Source organism: Melopsittacus undulatus, chromosome 3 (assembly GCF_012275295.1).
Source record: "Melopsittacus undulatus isolate bMelUnd1 chromosome 3, bMelUnd1.mat.Z, whole genome shotgun sequence".
In the NCBI taxonomy this organism is placed as follows: domain Eukaryota; kingdom Metazoa; phylum Chordata; class Aves; order Psittaciformes; family Psittaculidae; genus Melopsittacus; species Melopsittacus undulatus.
Genome location: NC_047529.1, coordinates 104196211 through 104216605, shown reverse-complemented (window position 1 = coordinate 104216605; position 20395 = coordinate 104196211). Strand labels below are relative to the sequence as shown.

General features: G+C 39.3%; 1 protein-coding gene across 1 annotated transcript in view; it reads left to right on the top strand.

Annotated features, from left to right (window-relative positions):
* The first annotated feature begins 441 nt into the window (after positions 1-441).
* The window catches only part of ESRRG (estrogen related receptor gamma), a 456497-nt gene continuing 436543 nt past the window's right edge, over positions 442-20395 (top strand). The window contains exon 1 of the mRNA XM_034060952.1: positions 442-549. The gene's annotated coding sequence lies outside the window, so the exon portion shown is untranslated. The remainder of the gene's footprint in view (positions 550-20395) is intronic.

The window sequence follows — 20395 nt, the reverse complement described above, 5'->3', positions numbered from 1 at the left end:
TTAGGAATATGGACCTGGCAATGCTAGATTTACAGTTGGACACAATGCTCTGTGAAAGCTCTTTTCCAACCTAAATGATTCTGTTCAACAGACACTGAGCAGTAGCATCCACAAATAACATGAGCTAGTTTTGTCTTTAGCCAGCCTTGTCCCATGTAAGTTTATCTCAGACTTCTTTGATCCTGTATAACCACAAAAGGTTTCATGTGATCTCCAAGAGTCTCACATCTGATTGCCCTCCAGCTGTTTACAGTTCGAAGGGACAGTCATAAAATCACCTTTCAAAATCTGAAGGGAGGGTAGCTAGAATAATTTTGTTTGTTTGCTTTTCCCCTCATGCTTTAGTGTGAGAAATGGGTTGAAAGGGACAGTGGGAGCCTGCATAAACACGCTCATGAGGAAGCAATCAGGACTCTGCTTCTGAGTTGTACAAAAGTAGTACTCAGCCTTATTGAGCTGTCTTTCACCAGTCCAACTCGAGTTCCAAGAAGGAAAAGCCCTTCTGATCAAATTGAGACATCCAGGGTGGAGCTGCCCTGCTGCAAGCAGGTAAGTTTTCTAATCAAAGCAGTCCTGTAGTCTCTTCAGAGTGAGCCATCACACCACAGATAACCCCTTATGACTAGAACATCTTAATTGAGCTGTGACAAGCCTTTATTTTGACAAGGTTATTAAGGTAAGCAGAATGGAGATTTTTTTTCTCTCTATCTTGTAGTCAGATTTGAGGAAGCCTTGTTAAAAAGCTTCACTGTCTTCTTTGCTTGCCCTGGTCCTGGGAGAAACGTGTGTCTCCTTCGGGACATGTTGTGAGGGAATGGTTATTTTGCTTTGGTTTTAATATGGAAAAATATAAGGTTGGAAAACCCTCTGCTCAGTTCCAGAAATCTTGGCTGATGCATAGTTCAGAAAATAGGCTCTTGTGTTGGATCCTCTGACAAACACTGTAAACATGTTCTCTTACTTGGATGACAAAGATGTTTGTATCTCTGAGTAGCAGGACTACAGATTAAATCCTGGAAAACATTGCTAACAGTTATAAACAGAAACTTATTTTGCATAAGATACCCAAAACCAAGGATTTATTTACTCTTTGGCTTCATTTTCTGCTTAAATCTGAGCTTTATTACTGACTTTGTCTCTTAGCTGCACTGATCTGCTCTGTTGTTGGTTTTGTTGAGGTTTTTTTTCCTATTATGTTTCTAGTTTCTGCTTGGGCATATTCAACCTCTAACATAAATCACTTACTGCATTTTGAAAGTTGGATAATGCGTTTAATGCAGCCAACATTAAAAATACACATCTGTTTTGATGTTAGGTGCATCATGCCAGTAAATAGCATCATTTATCTTAATATTTTTCACTCTGTATATAAATGAGTAATGAGTTTACAGCCACAGAGGCATTTGTAAGTAGCATGGTTTGGGGTGGGTTTTTTCTCCTTTTTCTCTAGGTTTTTACAACACATTGTTAGTTTGTAGAGAAATGTTGGGGGGGGAATTATTTTTTAGTTTGTTTGGTTTTTTTTTTAATTTCTTGGTGGTCCATTAATTCACCTCTCCCTTCCTCTTAATATTACATTTCCACTGTAACTACACTCAGGCTGTATTTTATGCTTGCATCTAGCCTAGGGATTGCTGTGGTTTGTGGCCATGCATTTTTAGGCAGCATTCATCACCAGTTGAACTTAGTCTGTCCCTGGCCTGTCTGAGCATACTGCTGCTATATACGTGTGTTTCTAATGAGGGGGGAGGATAGGGGTAGCTGTCTTGCTTTCCATTTCTTTGCTGATGCCAATTCAATGTGGGAAGGGAACACAACAATCTAGTTATTGGGTTAAGTACCAAAGCTGCAGGTTTTATTGAAATACAATAATTCAGGCTTCAGTGGTGCCTGGCAGATAATAGACCCCATGGTAGTAAGTGTTCATAAAGCTTGAGGCCACCACATGCCCTGGACTGCAAAGCGATCTGACCCTCGACAGCCCTTCCCTTTGCTGCCCTTCTGTCTCCCAAACCACAATATTCTTGTCAAGCCATTTAACAAGAATCATGTTTCCTTGTGGCAAGTCATACCTGTGCACTATTTTACACTCTTCCTTCTTCTCCCTTTATAGGGATATAGAGCTAGAAGAAAGCTCTTGGCTTCTGAAGCAGTGCTTGTACTGTTGCAGGCACTTATTTTGTATTGTTCTGTTTAAAAATATAATAAACCCCCAATCTGAGGTGAAAAAAAACTGGGACACTTGCCCTGTTACTGGAAGATGGTTTAGAACTCCTGGATCTCTGAATCTCGGAAACTTAGTTGCAGTTTCCAGACTGAATTTATTTTTGGCCCGACACTCATTTCTTAATGCACAAACACAGTCCTCCACCATAAGTAACTCTTTTGTCTCCCTGGTGTATACTAACAATGATACGTTAGAAATCATCAGTCATTTACACCCTCACTCTCTTTCTACTAGACATACCAAGACCTTTAATTCCCACAAACGTGTCCCTGCTGTATAAAACTGAGTAAGAGGATTGTGAAGTCATGCAGCATCTGGCTTAACGTCACCATATCCTCCTAATTTCCTGTCTGGCTCCCTGCAATACTGAGGAAGGAGCTACATCAGTTCTTAATTTGCTTTTAGCAGATAAATTCCATGATACTGGGAATCTTAATCCCACTTTCAAAGACAACTGTGAATGCCTCTCCCAGCAGAGGTAGTCCTCTCAGATCGCAAATCAGATGCTAAAGGCACCATTTGATGTTGGTACCAACCGAACCATTACTGTTTGCTCCCTAATTTTTATTTTTATACACTGTCAGCTTTGCATCTGTAATCATCACTAAATTAAGAAAGTTCACAGCACCAGACTGTGTGGGAAGGGAAAATAGGAATAGGATATGTTTCATGTCTCTCTTCATTTGGCTTCTACTTTCTTGCGATTAATAGCTCAGGATGTGGTGATTCTCCTGGAAAATGTCCCATATTTTATATTGGTTTTATATATATTTAGAGATGTCTGTGTTTTCCTTTATATATATATATATAAGGTTGTGTATGTATAAGGGAAATCAGAAATTATCTTTTCTGCATCAGTCCATTACTGCCTGTAGTTCTCTTAATAAATAATGAAACAAATATAATTTTGTGCCAGAAAGACACTATGCACACACTGGTAAGAGTGACCCTCCTTTACATCAAACAGCGCTAGACAATGTTGGTTCTATCCTTGCTTTCTCTGCATATTTTGGGAAGATGCCCCAGAGAATCCAGAGATGCTACTGTTGTGCCAACAGCTAGTGTATGAAGCAGGTTTGTCATTACAGTCATACATTTTATTTCTTTAATGGCTCAGCATCAACATTTCAGGATCAACCAGAACTGATCTCCAGAGTATCCTTAAAACAGATAAATGCCAAGCTTATTTTTCTTCTTAAACCTTTAAGGACCATTGCAATTCCATGGGTTGGTGTTTCCAGTCACATAAGTACTTGCCCCTCAGACCAGCTGAATTTAGGGGAGTGCAAACCAGCCTGACACAATGGATGTAAAAGTTCACAGGTGAAATGAGTTCAGATGATCTTGGTCCCCCACCACACATGAACACATGCAATAAAACAGCAGTGCACTGGCACCAGTTTCTCACTCCTAGCTGCAGGAGGCCCAGTGGGTGGAAGGAAAAGAAAGAACTGTGTAGGTCTGGGGACAGCAGCAGGTGGTGGCCCAACGTCAGGTGTGATCCTCAGTAATGGGTCAGTGGATGTTGTGACAATCTCATTGTGCAGCTGTTCTCTCTATTTCTAAGGTATTCTTAATCTTGCATGCATTTTATTTAGCATAACCTCTTCATGATGTCGGTGAACTTGAGCTCAGGTCTTGCAGTGTATCAGCAAACGGATAATGCTCTGCCTGGAGCCATGATGAAGTCAACAAGTCTCAGTGTGAGCACAGCCTTCTGGCCATGTGGTATCAATTTCAGGGCCAGAGCCTTGAAAGAAATTGTTTGACATCTTTATAATGCAATTTCAAACCTGACAGTAAAGCAAAGTAAATGAATCCATGAACTAAACACACATAAATGTTCAGAAGTTGCTATTATGTCTTTCTCTAGCCCTGCAACCATAAAAAAGCATTTCTGCATCCTTGCATCAAAATAGGCAGGCCAAAAGAGTGTGTTATTTTTAGTGGTGACACAGCACACCCTGCAACGGTGCTTCTTCAAGAAATGTGGTGTTGTGCAGCCTGCCACTGTATATATGCACACTAATATAGATTTTGCTGGCTCTTTTATTCTCTGTTAATGGATAGTGACTTCTTTCTGTATTGTATAAAAATGTCTCTAAAACTAAATTCCTTGAGCTATGAAGCAGTTGGTTTTGTTTGGCTTTTATTTTTTTCACCTATATCCTGATGGACAGCAAAATCCACGGTGTGACAAATGGTACCTTCCAGGAAGGAATATATCCTTAAGAATAAATCCATATCCCCAAACTCTGTCTAATTTTACAGGACAGCCTTTCATTCTAGATCCATATCTACCGTAGTTTCATAAAGACCAGATCAGTGCTTGTGAATTAGAAGCATTACAAAAGTTCTGTTACAAAACTAAGTTTCTGTTTACTTGAGAGACCTGGCTGAAGTTCCTTGTTGTGCCTCTGTACTGGTGTTTAGTCTCAGAATGCAAAATGTAGCTAGAAAATACAATCACAATTTAGGTTGGATAGCAAAAGGCAAAGAAATAACTCACTCAGACGTATACTTTGTATGCAGTCCAAGAGACCCATCTCAGTGAAGTAAGATGTGCTCTTTTAGGGTGGAGAAGATATATAAGGAAGGCTAGATTAACGCATTTATAGTCTTAGAGTATAACCCTGTCTGTGTTATCAGTAGATTTTATGAAATATTGAGCCTTAAGCAGTTGCTATTGAAGTGTTGGAGAGAGAAACTGATACTATTTCTTTAAATACTTTAAATGGTTGACAGAGATTGAAGTACATTTTTCCTTGATTTGTTATAAATGGCCACAAGTTTTGCATAGAAGCAGATAGATGTGGTTATAAACATGCATCTACACTCCATGTTTCTAAAAGCTCTCATTACACATTTATATCAACAGCTATGATATCTGGACATTTTTTCTTTGCTGCAGCTATAAATCATTCTTTTCATAACGCTGAAAATGCTTCATTCCCAGCTGCCTAAGAAGGTCCTAAGTTTCCTAATCATAGATGAGTTTATGCTTCCTCATCTCTCTTATCTGGGTGATATCTACAGTGTGGCTTAGTGGTTCATCATTATTTCATCAGAGCGCTTTGGAGCAACCCATGGTATTGAAATGAAATGACATAGGTGACAGGGAAAAATGTCCTGGGTCTTGCATAGAACACATTCAAATCATATTCTAGTTTGGTGGGTTGTTTTTTCTTTTCTCTCTAGATTACTCTGCACCTTTTTGAGACGCAAATTTCTTTACCTTTAATTAGCAACAAGTTTTTCAGAAGAGAAACTCGGAGGGCAGGTAGTGTGGGTGTTGCACAAGCCGTACATGGTCTGCCTCGAAAAACCTGTCAGCAGTTTGTGAACACAAACACAACAGAAAGGATGTCTGAGAGGTGGGTCAGAAGTTAACAGGATTTTGCCCTACTATGGAAACTTAAGCTGCAGATCGGAAAGTGTTTATGTGATATCACAGTTTGAGTGACAACTGTCAATAGGTGTTGGATGGAGGTGAGGTCACTATAGATTTTTTTGAAAGGCTGTCTGCTGGTATTGCCTGTCATGAGATATCTGTCATTTCCAAATCACTCTGTGCATTCAGCAAACGTAAGGCATCAGCATGCTGGCAGAAACACTGAGGCAGCAACTGTTATGAATTGAAGTTTAAGAGATGGTGGTATTCTAAGCATAGGGGGTGTAAATTTTCTACACTTATAAAATATTTGGGAGGCCCAATATATTTGGCAAAGCATTAATTTAGGTATTTTACTGAAATTTGTGTGTGTTTTCTGAATTTATGGTGTGAAAATCAGTCCTAAGACTTTTAATTAAGTACCCCAATGTCTTTTATGTTTCTTTTAATGGACAGAAAATGACTTTTGCTCAAGCTGACTTTCATTGTACAGTGTTATGCATTTTTCATCTGATGTGGGGGAAAAAATCAATTATTTTAAGAGTTCTGTTCTGGCAGTTCATTTAAGTGAATTCTTACTGTGTTAAATGATCATCAGTATTTTCTTTCTACATAGCAACTCTTGTAAAAGTATTGTAATGCACACAAAGAAGTGTAATTTGCCATCACGTACAGAGCATTAGTCTTGTGCCTTTTATGGACTCATGAACCTCTCTGTTTCAGCCACAGTGCTTTAATTTCAGTATGGGTAAAATTTTGGGGGAAATGAAAATGAAAGATTAAGTAATAGGGAAGTGCTCACCGATTTGAAGATATCTTTTATTTATTGCAGCTAAAGGGCTGTAATTCCGATGAGCCCATTCGTCTCGCTGTAATTCTAACAAGTCCAGTGGAATAAATGATGGATTGCCTCCGTGTGACCTCAGAATCAGGTCTGCAATAGTTACAGTGTGCTTTGCACTGTGCAGAATTGTTTGGGTTGAAAGGCACACCCACAGATGTGTAATAAGACTTCATGGAAAAGTTGAATCTGACTTTGTTGATAATTATGTTTTTAACAGGCACATGAAAAAAAGGATTAATTTGACCTTTTGCTTAAGATTCTGAATTTTATCTTCCAAAGCTGTAGAAAGAAGTAACTCCTTCACCCTTATCTCAAAACTCCAGGTTTCCTTTAGGCCAGGGGCTGTTTCTGATGGTTGCTTTCACCAAATCCTATGGTTTTGGATATTTGTGTTGGGGAGAGGGTCTACAACTGTGAGGGAAAAAGTTCCTAAAACAATTGCATTCTCTTTCATCTGTTTCCACAACTACAAGATGAGAAAGGCAATTGCTGAAGTGACAAATACAGCAGATTACAGTCGGCTTTAAGCATATTTGTGTGTAAAGTACACTTCCAGCATGGAAAAGAGTGGTAACACATCTCAAGTATAAATTCACTAGTTTTCCACCCTACTAACAATCCTTGTATTATTATTAAACTTCGTAGCAATTAAAGTATTAAAAGGCATTTTATTTCAAGTTAGCCTATTTAAAGCTGTTTAAAGCAGCCTCTCAGACATCAAAATTGGTTGAACACATAAATTTTTAATATAATGTACTTCCAGGATAATGTTTTCAGAACTTTGAGTCACACTTCCTGATACTAATTTTCTATGTATGGTCACAAACTATTGGAGATGTCATGTGCACAAGAAGCAGTCTCCTTAGAACAGAAGTACAATTTCATAGGTCGAAATTTGCTGGGTAGGTGGTTTGTTGGTGTTTGGGGCTTTGAGGGCCTTGTTTGTTGTTTGGGGTTATTTTCAAGATGTAGAACTGATTTAAGTATGCTGCAGGTCCTTTCAGGTTTAATTTTACAATGTTTACACTGGAGCAGCTCAGGAAGAGACACATGTCCAAGGGTGCAGGCACAAGAGGTCTGATGATTCATAGAGAGATGGGGTCAAATGTTCCTCTCCCACTGATTCATACCTCCTCTGTCGTGGCAACTGACTGGGTGGCATGCCCAGAGTTGAGGGCCTGGTACCTCAGTTTAAATCATTATTGATTTCAGTTTACACAAGTATCCCTGCCTGTGAACTGCTGCGGCTGAGGGCTCTGATCCACAATCTCTGTCAGACTTGAAAGTGGTGTCTAAAGAGATTTCTGAGTACAACAGCCTTTTCAGCAACTGCATCTAACTCCATGCAAATTGAGAATCAGATCCTGGAATACTTTGATACCGATTTGTGAATAATTATTCTGTTTTGTTCTGATGGGTATTTGTATGCTTGAGTGGGAACAGCATAAAACAGAAATAATACAAGTTGAAAAAGCACTCAAAGATTCTGGGAGTGCAGAAAATCTTTATCTTATGGGGAAAAGGGAGGAAAAAAAACATTCAAAGGGGTGACCATATCAAGAAATGGCAATCATGTATTTTAAAATTTATGTAAGTGTTAGAAATGGTTGTAATGGGAGAAATTTACAGGAGAAAATGTATTTTTAAGGAAAATCAGAAACTTTCCTCTGGTACAAGTTCTTATGATCTATCAGTCTCTGTCAGTGGAAAAAGATACAAACAATCTGAAAATGTAGATGTTCAAATGTCAGGAATATTATTTAAAGAAAGTGTGTGTGTGTGTGTGTGTGTGTTGGGGGGGATTGTATGTGCAAAGAAGTCTCCTATTGAGATGAGTTAGTCAAGGGTCCACCAAACTGTCAGCTGTGATGATCTAATCTGTCTATAAACGCATACACAGGTGAAATAACTAAATGGCAGCAGCTTGCCAAGCCTCTGATTCATCTGCAGATTAGATAGACTATGGACCCTTACATTTTGTGCAAAGCTTGTGAACATTTTCTAGTCTGAACTGGGGCTTCAAAGGGGAGTTTATTTGATTTGTTATTCCTCCATAAAAACACCCCACATTGCCAGCTGCCTGGAATTCATGTATCTTCTAAACCACAGGCATGCAAACAAAGCAAAACCCATCTTGCAATTTTCCCCTACTCCTCACACATAGGAAAAGTGCCATATTTCAGTGCTAATGGTTCTTAGATGGCTCTTTTAAACTCTGGTTCTTGACCTCTTTAGGCAGCTATTGAAGATGTTTCTCTATTCTTTAACTACATAGAATGAATTTGCAACCTGACTGACCACTCTTAATTGTGTCCCTGTGATGTGAGCAGACAAGAAGTCAGTTATACCTCAGACTTCTACTTCCTCCCTTGCTTCTCCTTCACCCTGGGGTTAGAGTATTTCTCATCTCCCAGGAACTGCTCTGTTTGAAATCCTGTGGCAGAGGATTGAGTCTATAAATTATTTTGGGGGTTTTCAGGTCTACAAGAGGTGAGGCACAGTGGTTAAAGTGCAATAAGACTTAAGAAAAGCTGCCTAATGGCAAAGATAGCTGGCATAGACAGGCTGTGACATCTCCATCATTGAATGCTGTTAGCAATAGTTTAGACATATGTCTGTCAGCAATGTCATCTGATTTGGAATGAAGAGATGGATGAGGTGGTCTTCAGGATGATCCTGACTTGTCCTGCTCCAGGAAATGAGGTCAGAAAGAGGGTGAAACATGGATATGGCAGAACCAGGCACAAAGTAGGCTGCATGAAGATGAGTATTGCTGATAATTCAACTATGCAATGTGCCTGTACAAAATATTAGTTGAGTACTGTGTATTTTTATGGTAATATTTCTGTCCTAGTATCTCTGAGTCAGTCATCACTAGGGATGGGGTAAGAAGATGCAATTTCTTTCAGTCTTGTAATGCAAGTATTGCATGTGAAAACGCAACCTGCTCCTGCCACATTTGGAACCTGTTACTGCAGTTCATTTGGAGGTATCCCTGACCCCCTGGAATGGGCTAGTGACTTTCTGCTTTTTTAATGGTATCTTGACCTGCTTCAGACTTACATTTTATTTATGGATTTATTTCAAAGTGCTGGTTTTGATATACAAAACTCTTCTTGGATTGGATCCCATATGTCTCTGAAATTACCTGTCTTCTGTGTTTTGCTTCAAGAGTTCAAATTGCCTAGAAATTTTTTAGTTAAGGTACCTTAAGCCCTACACTATAGGACAAGGCCTTGATGGTAGGTTATATCTGGCTGTGTAATACTTTTCCTCGGTGTATGTTGCCCTTCTGTATACAAGGAAGGAGGGTTCTGCAAAGCACAAAGCAAGAACAGAAGAACTATGTTTTCTTTTAGTCTGATTGACCTGAAGCCTGCCTTCATATTAGAGTAATCTAGACAGCTGCTTTGGTTAGGTTTTTGCATTTTATTGTAAACACATTCAAAAAACATTCCATGTGACTCATTAAGTAAATAGGAGTAAATGGATTAACCAAGGAAACAGAATAGCCATGTAGTAGGCAGCAGTACACTGGCTCATAGTGTTTGTAAGAGTTTTGAAATCTGTCTTTGCATCTTTAACTGGATATTTACATATAACCCTTTTTTTGTGGACAATCTGAATAAGATATTGACAGCAGTATGTGTTAGATGATGCAGAAGCCAAACAACATTATATGTGATGGTTGTTCATGGATTTGTTTCAGTTACCCGAGTTACTAAATGGAGCCAATTTACCATTGGCTAAAAGCTGAAAGTCTCATCCACCCTGCAAAAGGTGCCTCCTCCATCCTGGAACTGGAGGTCTCTGAAAAGAACCAATGTCAACTACAACCCACACAGTATGCATAAAGCAATGCTTCTGCAAGAGTTGATTTACAATTTACCTATTCTAGCCCTAGGCAGTGAGGAGGAAAGAATCTTCACAGCAATGGAGTTTCATTATGGAAATAGCACAAAATTCTTGCTGATCAGTAACATTCTTTGGGTGTGTTTACTCAGAGTGGCACACTTTCCTGACATTGCCTTTCAGCTTCTTACTGCAGCCACACTGGTTCCCAGGGACTGTTCCAAAGTGGGCCAGCATTGCTTTAACTGGCTGTTTAAGGCAGTTCTAGGTATTAGTCTGTGGAGCCTGTGATGGCAGGAAAGAAAAACTAATGCGTTTCAGAAAATGTTAACTACCAGCTCTAACATTGAAAAGGATTTGCTCAAGTGTCATCTTTTTTTAAGGGGGGGAACACCAAAAACTTCAGCTAAATTCATATGTCCTAGAGCTGTTATTATTTTATAACTATTTTAATCTCAGCACAGCACATTCACTAGGTTTTTCCTTGGGCATTTTCTCATTGACTTCTTAACAGCGTGAGTTATTCCAAACAAGAACTGGGACATATTTGCATTTGCAGCTCTTCTGCATGTTATTCTTCAGTTTTGGGATATACGTGGATCAGCTCAATTGGAAAAACCTATAAGACCATCAAGTTCAGCCATTCCCAAGTACTGCCAAGGCCACCATTAACCCGTGTCACTGAGAGCCTTGTTTACATGGTTAGTGAACACTTCCAGGGACAGTGACTCCACACTGCCCTGAGCAGCCTGTTCCAATGCCTGAGCACCCTCTCAGTGAGGAAATTGTTCTAATCTCCGATTTAAACCTCCCCTGGTGCAGCTTGAGGCCGTTTCCTCTTGTCCCATCCCTTGTGCCTTGGAAGCAGCAACCAGGCCCCTCTTAGCTCCATCCTCCTGTCAGGCAGTTGTAGGGAGAGATAAGGTCCCCCCTGAGCCTTCTCTTCTCCAGACTGAACCCCCCTGGTCCCTCAGCCGTTCCCCATCACACTTGTGCTCCAGGCCCTGCACCAGCTCCATTGCCCTTCTTTGGCCTCGCTCCAGCACCTCAATGTCTCTGTTGTAGTGAGGGGCCCAGAACTGAACACAGGATTCAAGGTGCATCCTCATCGGTGCCCAGCACAGGGGCACAATCACTGCCCTGGCCCTGCTGCCACACTGGTTCTGATACAGGACAGGATGCTGTTGGCCTTCTTGGCACCTGGGCATGCTGCTGGCACACCTGCTTGAATGAAAATAGGAATTAGAAAAAATAAATATTGAAACAGATTAAGGATTTCAGAATTTGTTCTTTTTCAATATTCATACTGACAAGAATGCTGCACATCTGCACACCTTGCTAATACATAGCCTTTTTTTTTTCCTCTTCTTTATTTTTTATTAATCTTGGCTCCTTTTGGTTGTTTATTCTCTTGAATTGCGTTTTCTCTAAGCTGCAAACAACATTATCAAACTTGCACAGTTAAGCATCAGGAGAAAAATAGAATAAGTAGAATTAAAGAGATTAATAAAAACACCCTGCCTCTGCAGCTGGCAAGGACCCCTAAACAGCAGGACCAAGCTGTTCTGCTCTGTGTGGGAGGAATAACTTGATAGTTAGCTCAGATTCAGCAAGACAGTTTAAACAATGCCCCCAAACTGCTTTGATGTAATAGCTCTTCATTACCTGGAAAATAAAGCTAGCAATCTTATGCATTGACTTCTGTTACGTGTCAACCAGGCAGGCCATTCACTGAAGGAGCAGGATAGAGCTGAGGAAGACTGGCAGAGACACTTGTTCTACCATTGCTCTTGCTGCTTCCCATGTGTCTGGAAATGGTCCAGATACATGCAAGAAACATCTGACCTCAAGATATCAATGAGCACTTCAAAGTGACGATCTGTTCATTCATTTTGACTGTCATCATGGCCAAGGCATTGAGAAGATGACAAACCTGATCAGGACCATGCTGTGTGTGTTCTCTGAGGTGAGGCAAATGAGAAAGCTGTATAATCATACTGACAACAGCAATAAACTTTGCTCCTCCTCTGCTAATACTATTGTGACTGAATAATGGAATTCATACCCAATTCATGCTCTCTTTAAAGGCTCAGAATTGGACTGAAAATGCTATTTAACATTTAAATGTAGCCAAGTTCTGTTTTTTCCAAACAGATAATTCAAGGAAGATGGGGCCAATTGACTCTGAGGGTTAAAAAAAGACTCCTCTCTGTGTTTGAGTTGTTTTGCTGCCCAGACTAGAAAAGCCCAGTTAAACTTCATATAGTTTTATGACACTCTTAATGGTAGGCATGATAATTCAGGCCAAGATAATACAAGCACAGGAAAAGCACAGGAGCATCTTGGTAGTGATTGATGAGAGTGCTCACAAAGTGAAAACGCAAGTTCAGGGGACATAGGGTCATAACCTCAACTGCGTAGCTTCTAGTAGCTGCTCTTGGTATGGTGAGTGTTTCTGAGCTTTCCTTGGCATGCTTGATGAGAGAAGACAACTTCTTGTCCAAACATTAAGTCTGCTGCTGCTAGGAAAACAATTGAATGGGTAATACAGGTATTGCTCAAGGCCAGAACCCTTGATAGAGTGAATCAGCTCCCTGTATTTCAGTGACTAATACCATTGATTATCACCAGCTGAGAATTAAGCCCTGAAAAGTATAAAACAATAGTGGATTAGAATGAGCAATCTATTTTCATATATCCAGAATGATTATGTCTCTGCAGAGATGGAGCCAGGCAGAGTTACAGTCAATTATCACTATTTCCTTTTCATTGGAAAAAAAGAGAAAGAAATAAGTGGTTACATCCACACATCTTCGTGCTTGTTTGTGTCAATATTGGGTTTAGCTTAAAACTAAGATACCCTGGAAATCAAAATGCTATCCCCTTTCATTTACAATGCACACTGCTTATATCACTAAATTCTTATTTTCGTTTAATTGCAATCATATGCTTAATCTTTGTTTTCCATAAAAAATCAGCCTTATTTACACTAATTTATGCTTCTCGTACCAATTTTTTTAAGTTACACCTGCAGATTTTTATCTGCTTTCCCTCAGCATAAAAGCCTTGGAATCAGCACTTTTCCATTCTCCCATGAAAAGTGATGTGGTCTTGCAATGGCATAAGTCATACGATCTGTCTCATTGCTGCCTTAACCAGACACCAGGAGCAACAGCATAAAGCAAGTGCTGTTTTGGCAGCACTTTCCTGAAGTCCCCATGCAGATGCTCTGCGCGTTTCACAGTAGAATTAGTAACAGCAATCATCGTCGAAGACTGAAAATGTCCCTGCTCAGGACCGCTCCTGGCAGTGAGCAATGACAAATCTGTTCCCTTCACTTGACACCGTAAGATGTCCATGCGCTGCAAAGCTGCGTGGTTCTGAGGCACTAAATCACATCATGGGAACAAGCAAAACTTGGCTGTGGTACCTGAGGCTTTCCCTGCCTGACATATTACACTGTCAGGCTTTACAAGGCGCAGTAGATCTCCACATTTGAACTCTGCTGCACACCCTTTTCTTTCCCCTCTCACTCACTCTTTCTTTAATTTGTCAGATGAAGTTCTCTTTATTCAGAGTACATGTATTCCTGATCTGTACATAGAGAATTTAGTAAGAGTTCACTTAAAACGTGTGGTTTGAATAGATAAGCAGTCTTTCTGAAGAGCTCTTTGATGAATTTTAAAAAGTAGCACTGACTTGCACTGCTGGAAATAAATATGCAATGCTTTCTTTCACCTGAAACAGACATTGGCTCCATGACTGTGCATAGCTCCTAATAATGTCCTTAAAAGTATAGCTTTTAGGATACAGTTAGATAACTTTCATAATAACAATTCAACTTGAAATTTCTTAGCCACAGCTATGGGATACATTTATTTTATAGTAACCATAGGGATTTATCAGTGTTCTTAGAGAATAGACCTAAACTGAACTGATTTTTAGTGCAACACTGTTTTGTCAAACCTAACTGCAAATCCAAGAGTGTCTGTCAGTTGCCCTCTGTGTTTTCAGCTCAGAACAGTATTAATTTATAAAAATGGCTTATAAACCAGTTTGCATTGTGAAAAGAACAGTATTCAGAGAATAAACCCAGGATTTTCCAGTGTGTCAGTGATCCCTTTAACAAATGTTTTATATAACTATGTATTTTAGATGACTGGCCATTAAAAACAGTGTGTGTCTTGCTGTTGCGTATATCAGTTTTGCTTCTTTGATTTATGGAAATCACCATGAAACAGAAATAGCATCTCCACAATACTAGAAGTATTAATATTTCAACATTTTGTTAACTGAATCATGGTCTTATTTGGTCCAGGTTGTCAATAAGTGACCAAAACTAAAAATCTGTAAAAGACCACTAGCATAGATGGTTTGCGCTGTTTTAGTCTAACCCAATGAAATTGGTACAAGTGAACGTATGTGTGTGTGTATAGATAGATAGACACATATATATATATTTATGAATTATCTTTTTGTTCAGAGAGCTGTGTTTCCTTTATATTTTTCTTTTTCTTCTGTCATATTGAAGCTAACCAAATACAGGTATGTCAGGCTGGATGGGGCTCTGAGCAACCTGATCTAGTGGGAGGTGTCCCTGCCCATGGCAGGGGGTTGGAACTGGATGAGGTTTAAGATCTCTTCCAACCCAAATGATCCTATGATAAAATGGGAAAACGCAAGTTTAATTTATTTTGAAGACAATATGTTTAAGAAAGGAAATGTAATTTGAATACAGGCATGAGGATTTGACCATTTGACAGTAAAATAATTTAATTTTACTAGTGAAATGAAGATGCCTTGTGTGAATAATAGGATCAGCTTTTCTTTGCAGTCAGGAATCTTTCCCCTCCCACCTAAAAAAGTAATAATTTTTAAAAGGTGGAATTTGGAATTATCTCTTTGGTACAAATTACACAAATCAGAAGAGGAGGAGTTGAGAAACCCACCTCTGTCTTAGAAAACCTTAATCTGACAAAGACTTGTGGAAAAAGTAAGTACATGCTTGCTGTCATTGAGCTGAATGGATATTATCTGCTATTCAGCCAAGATTCCAGCTCAGGTTCTTAGAGTTGCCTCATGTCACCAGTAGGTTTGTTGTTATCCATGAGATCCTTCAGCTTTTCTCTCTATGCCTGTTCACGAAAGCCTGATAACTATAATAAAGTAGGATGTTTTGTCTTGCTCCCTTGGATAAGATTAGAAAGAAGGTTTAATTTGCAGATATCTTTTACCTTTATTACTTCTCCTTTGCGGTTGCAGTATTCTTGTGTCTTTAGGGCTCTTAGCAAGAAATTTTCAGTGAAATGCTAACATTAAACAAAACCAAAGGTACTAGAGTTAAGAAAATTAATTTAAAAGAACAGAAAGAAAATTACTAAATGTCTGTAAATTTACTCCTCTTAGAGTCTTAACTGGATAAGTCATCCTCAGCTTTGTTAAAAAGGGCAAAATAATAAGGAGGAACACATACTGCATGATGGTAATTCTGCTCTTTAATCAAATTGCAAGCATCCCCTGCTGAACACTATGAGCTCCTTCCCGCAGTTAGAGGTCCCTATAGCACCTTGCCAGGCAGAGCCAAAACTGACATGTCTCTCACCTGGAATTTTCATATGGGAAGGCTCAGAATCTGTATTTCTAATGAAATGGTCACCATTAGGATTACAAACTAGGTGCAGTGAAAACATTCAGCCACAGAACACAGTTACTTGATCTCGCCACTGGGCCTGGAGAAGGGGATCTGAGATTTCAGAACACTTGAAGTTCAATTTCGCCTTTGGAGGTGACCAATAAACTGTGTAAAGCTTAGACTGCATATTAGGAAACATTTCTTCACTGAAAGGGTTGTCAAGCACTGAAACAGGCTGCCCAGGGAAGTGGTTGAATCACCATCCCTGGAGCTGTTTAAAACACTGTCTACCTCAGACACCACAAATGGTCTCTTAGCAATCAAAAATCAATTGCCATCACCTGTGAAATCCAACCAGCCTTGGGACTCTGTCTCCCAACAGCTGTCCTGAGCCTTTCTTTGTTGTGACTGTTGCTACCTGATAAGGTCTTATTGCTACCAGTTTCAGAGTGTCATTTGTCCCCAACAGGTGACCATGTGTTCACAATGGAGGGCCCATGTCTTGCTAAATCTTTGATCTGTGTTTGGCCTATACTAATTATTCCATGAGATTTGTTTGTCCAGTCAGGATTTTTGTGTAGCTTATTATTCCAGGCTTTTGCTATGTGTAGTCCTAGGATAAACCAGAATCACTTAGGAAGTGTCAGCACCAGCATTTACACACCTGCTCACTAATTCTAGTTAATTGGTGATCAGTTAACTCAAGGCAAGAGAGACACACACTAAGTCAACACTTACTGTGACTTTCCAGAAGTGCTTTTTGTTGCTCTTTCTTCCCGAACTCTTGGATTTCAGCAGGTAACCGAGTTAGAATTCTCAAATAAGCTCAGCTGTAGCCCACCTTTGATATTTCCAGTCTCTTTCTCCCAATCAGATATTCAGAAAAGGAATTTTTTTCCTGTGTCAGTCCAGCTGAATCAATGTACTTTATAATGGAGAACATCTTTTAAAACATAAGAGAACTTCCCTTTCTATGGAAGTAAGTTAAAGGCTCACTTTTGTTATTTGTCAGTAATAATTTCCCACTTGAAATGATCATATACTTCTTGAGCTTGAAATGGTGTTGAAATCAGCCTCTTTTGTGTTGTTCTCATGACTTTTTACTAAAATAATAAATGCCAGATGCACAGTATATATCTGCATTTGTTATGGTTGGGTATTAAAAGACAGTTGCAGTTAGGAGATTGTGCAAGTGTTAGGATAATATGTAAGATCCAAAAGTTAAAATGAGGTTTCAGAAACTAGGCAAAACTCTCCAGTTTTAATGCTTACCTCGGGTTCTCCTCTCATAATAGAAACCAGGCTATACTCTCTCTTGCACAGTGTTCCTGGCAGTGGGTTTCAACAGCATTTTAGCAGAGCAGGACTGTATCGTATCCCATTTTGTAGAAGACAAAAGCAAGGTGCAGGAAATCACATTATTTTCTCCCAAGGTCATCTGTTAATGGAGGGGCAAAGATAAACTCATTATCACTCTCATGAAGTATCACAATGATACATTTCTCAGAATTCCCAATGTTGGCTTTTCTTGTGAAAAAGTTAGTTATGAAGAAATTCTTAATAACAGCAGATTGTGTCAAGCATTTCTCCTTTTTCATAGTAGAATGTAACCATTACTTAATCCTCTTTGTTCTTTATAAAGTAATTGTTTAAACCACAGGCATAGATCAGGTACAGGGGAAAGTCCCTCCAGTTTTAAATCACTGGCAAGGATATGGGATGTACTGCATGTTTCACTTGCTCTATAGCATTGAAAATACAGAGGACTTCACAGCAGAAATGTATGTTTTAGGTTTGCACACATTTGTGAGAATGTTAATACCATGTTGTGGGAATAGCACTGAGTTCCCTGTTATCATGCAAGCAATTGCTAACTGTAGACCTCTGACTTTGTAATTTGTTCTTTATGGACTAGCCTGCAGCCAATAAGCAAAATCAATAGTCTTTGCTGAAAAGTAAGCAAGTGCCAGTGTGTTATGTGACAGGTGAAGATACATGTGCTTACCAGGGGTCAGAGGGCCACATCAAATTTCTCTCTGACTTCTTTTCAAAAAGCTAAATCCATTTAGGGAGCATTCGTCATTGGAAAATGTTGCAGTGGGGAATTAGACAGGCTTCTGCTCTTCTTTTCTCATTTAACGATGTTTGTTTTCAACAGTCTGTTCAATAATGTCACTGAGAAGAAATTATGTGAGAAGAATAAAGTGCTTATAGTCTATTTATTTATTCATTCATTTCTGTAGAATAACACTAGCTGTTGTGTTCTCATGTTTATTAATGCTATTGTGGCAGTCCAAATATTTGTTTGTTCTCATTTTCCTTTGGAAAAAAAGGTGTGGAATAGATTACTTACTGTTTAAGCCTAAGGTGAAGGTTACACAGCTCCTAGCATCTTACCCATTCTATAAGCTTTTGTTTCCTACCCTCAAGTGCAGCATCTAACTATATGCCATAATTCTAATACTGTACAGAGTTTGTGAAGTCTCTTCCAAGTGGAATGAGCAGGACTGAGGCCATTCAGAAGTCTGCTAGAAAATTCAACACCAGCAGCCTAAACGTGTGCTGCTAGCCTGTGATAAAACAGGCTGTTTGTGGTGAATGCAACTGGTGCAGTTCCCTCTTTTGCATCAAATGCTGAATGTATTTCAGTGTCCTGAGGTCTACAGAAATCACTGTTCAAACCAGCCTTCATCTCTCAATGTAGCAGACTATAATGAAAGACAGAAAGGGAAAGGGAAAAATCCAGCAGAGGAGTTTTATCTGAAATCCTGAAGTGGCTTAGGCTCATAAGTTACCAAAGAAAAGGACTTTCAGTATTTGGAAATTAAAATTATAGTGTCTCTTAATGTTTAAGTGCTCAAGTTATGTTGTTTTGAAAACTTTCAGTCTAATAGAAAAAATGATAGAAGGCTTAATGCCATTGTTTGCTTCTTATTGAATGTAGTTGCTCCATTTAATAGCCTGGACTGCTGCCATCGTACCATCATATACACATGTGCAGGAAAAACAAACAGTTACCACACAGGTTCAATCAGATTAAAGGTTCCCTGTGTGAGAGCTGAATACCAAAAACCAGATTGGTGTGTTAGATTTCTCTTGTGTCCTGTTTGATTTTAACATGCATAATAAATGTCTCTTAATTTTGCTACCTAGCTTTCTACATAGCTGGAATTTCTTTTGCTGCTGACTGCACAAATCATTACCACAATACTTTCTCTCAGCTGAGCACTGCTTTTGAAGATGCTGAATGACACTTGATGCTTCCAGAAAGCTGTAGCCAAAGCCCTTCAATCTGTGTACCGCCATGCTTCATGCTACCCCTTGATCACAGTTTCAGGATTCACAGGCTGCTTTTGGCACCATGTTATATCTAGTGAATGTTCCAGTGTTCAGTAAGACGAATTTCTAAAGTGATTCACAATCCCTCTCAGCCACCAACAGTAAGAAATGAGGAAAGCTCATTTTCATCATCTTCGAACAAGACTGTTGCCAACTTAGCCTTTAGCTACAAAACATTAAAATAACACATTTAGCTAGAAAATCTATAAGCTTCACAAACTTCTGTAACACTGAATTCAGTTACTGCAGGATCATCTTTTTCCTACACTGTTCCAGTTTGTTGAGAAATAGTTCTCTTCTTGACATGAATTTCCAGGCAAGTGCTGGTAGGCAACTGGAAAAAAAAAGGGGAAGGATGCGGATTTTATAGTTGATTCTCTCCCAGGGGATGGGTCTGTGAGCAGACTACAAACCAACCAAGAAGTTGCCTTTCCATCTAAGGGGTTGTAAAAATAAACTTATAATGGAATTTTATAGTTTGTGAAACTAGAAGATAAACCTTCCTATCCTCTGCTTCCCTTCATAGCATAACACAGTTGCTGCTCTGCAGTGACAAGATGAGATAAAACTAAAGTGACTGGAGACATCCCCTGAGCTCGAGGCTGCAGAGGGTTGAGGTTAAGCTTGAGGTTTGCCTGCTCAGATCCTTTTCTTTCTTTTCTTTTTTTATTGGGCCTTAAACCTTTCCCACACTAAATAAACTCACTTTTATAGGGTTTTTCTTCACAATTGGCAAGGTTTGTAGCCTTATATGAAAAACTCTTCTTGCTGATTCAGACTAAGTGCTTCTTTGTTGCTACTAGTCACTCTGTCCCCAAGGGCTATGGTCCCTTGAATAGTGCCACATGCTAGTGCTTGGCCCTGCTGCCTTGCTGGGCTTACATTGGAGCTTTGGGTCTAAATTGTTTTGAACTTCATATCCTGGATTTGGTTTTGGTCACTTGAATACATCTATTGATCTTACTGTGTGATGCTGTGGTCTGTGCTGCTACATCTTTCCAGCTCTCATTACTGCTTTGCCACTGCACCATCATTTGTCTGGGTAGATGCAGCATTCAGAATTAAATAGAAAGAGAGTCTAGTTTAACCAGAAGTCTCTTTAACTTCCCC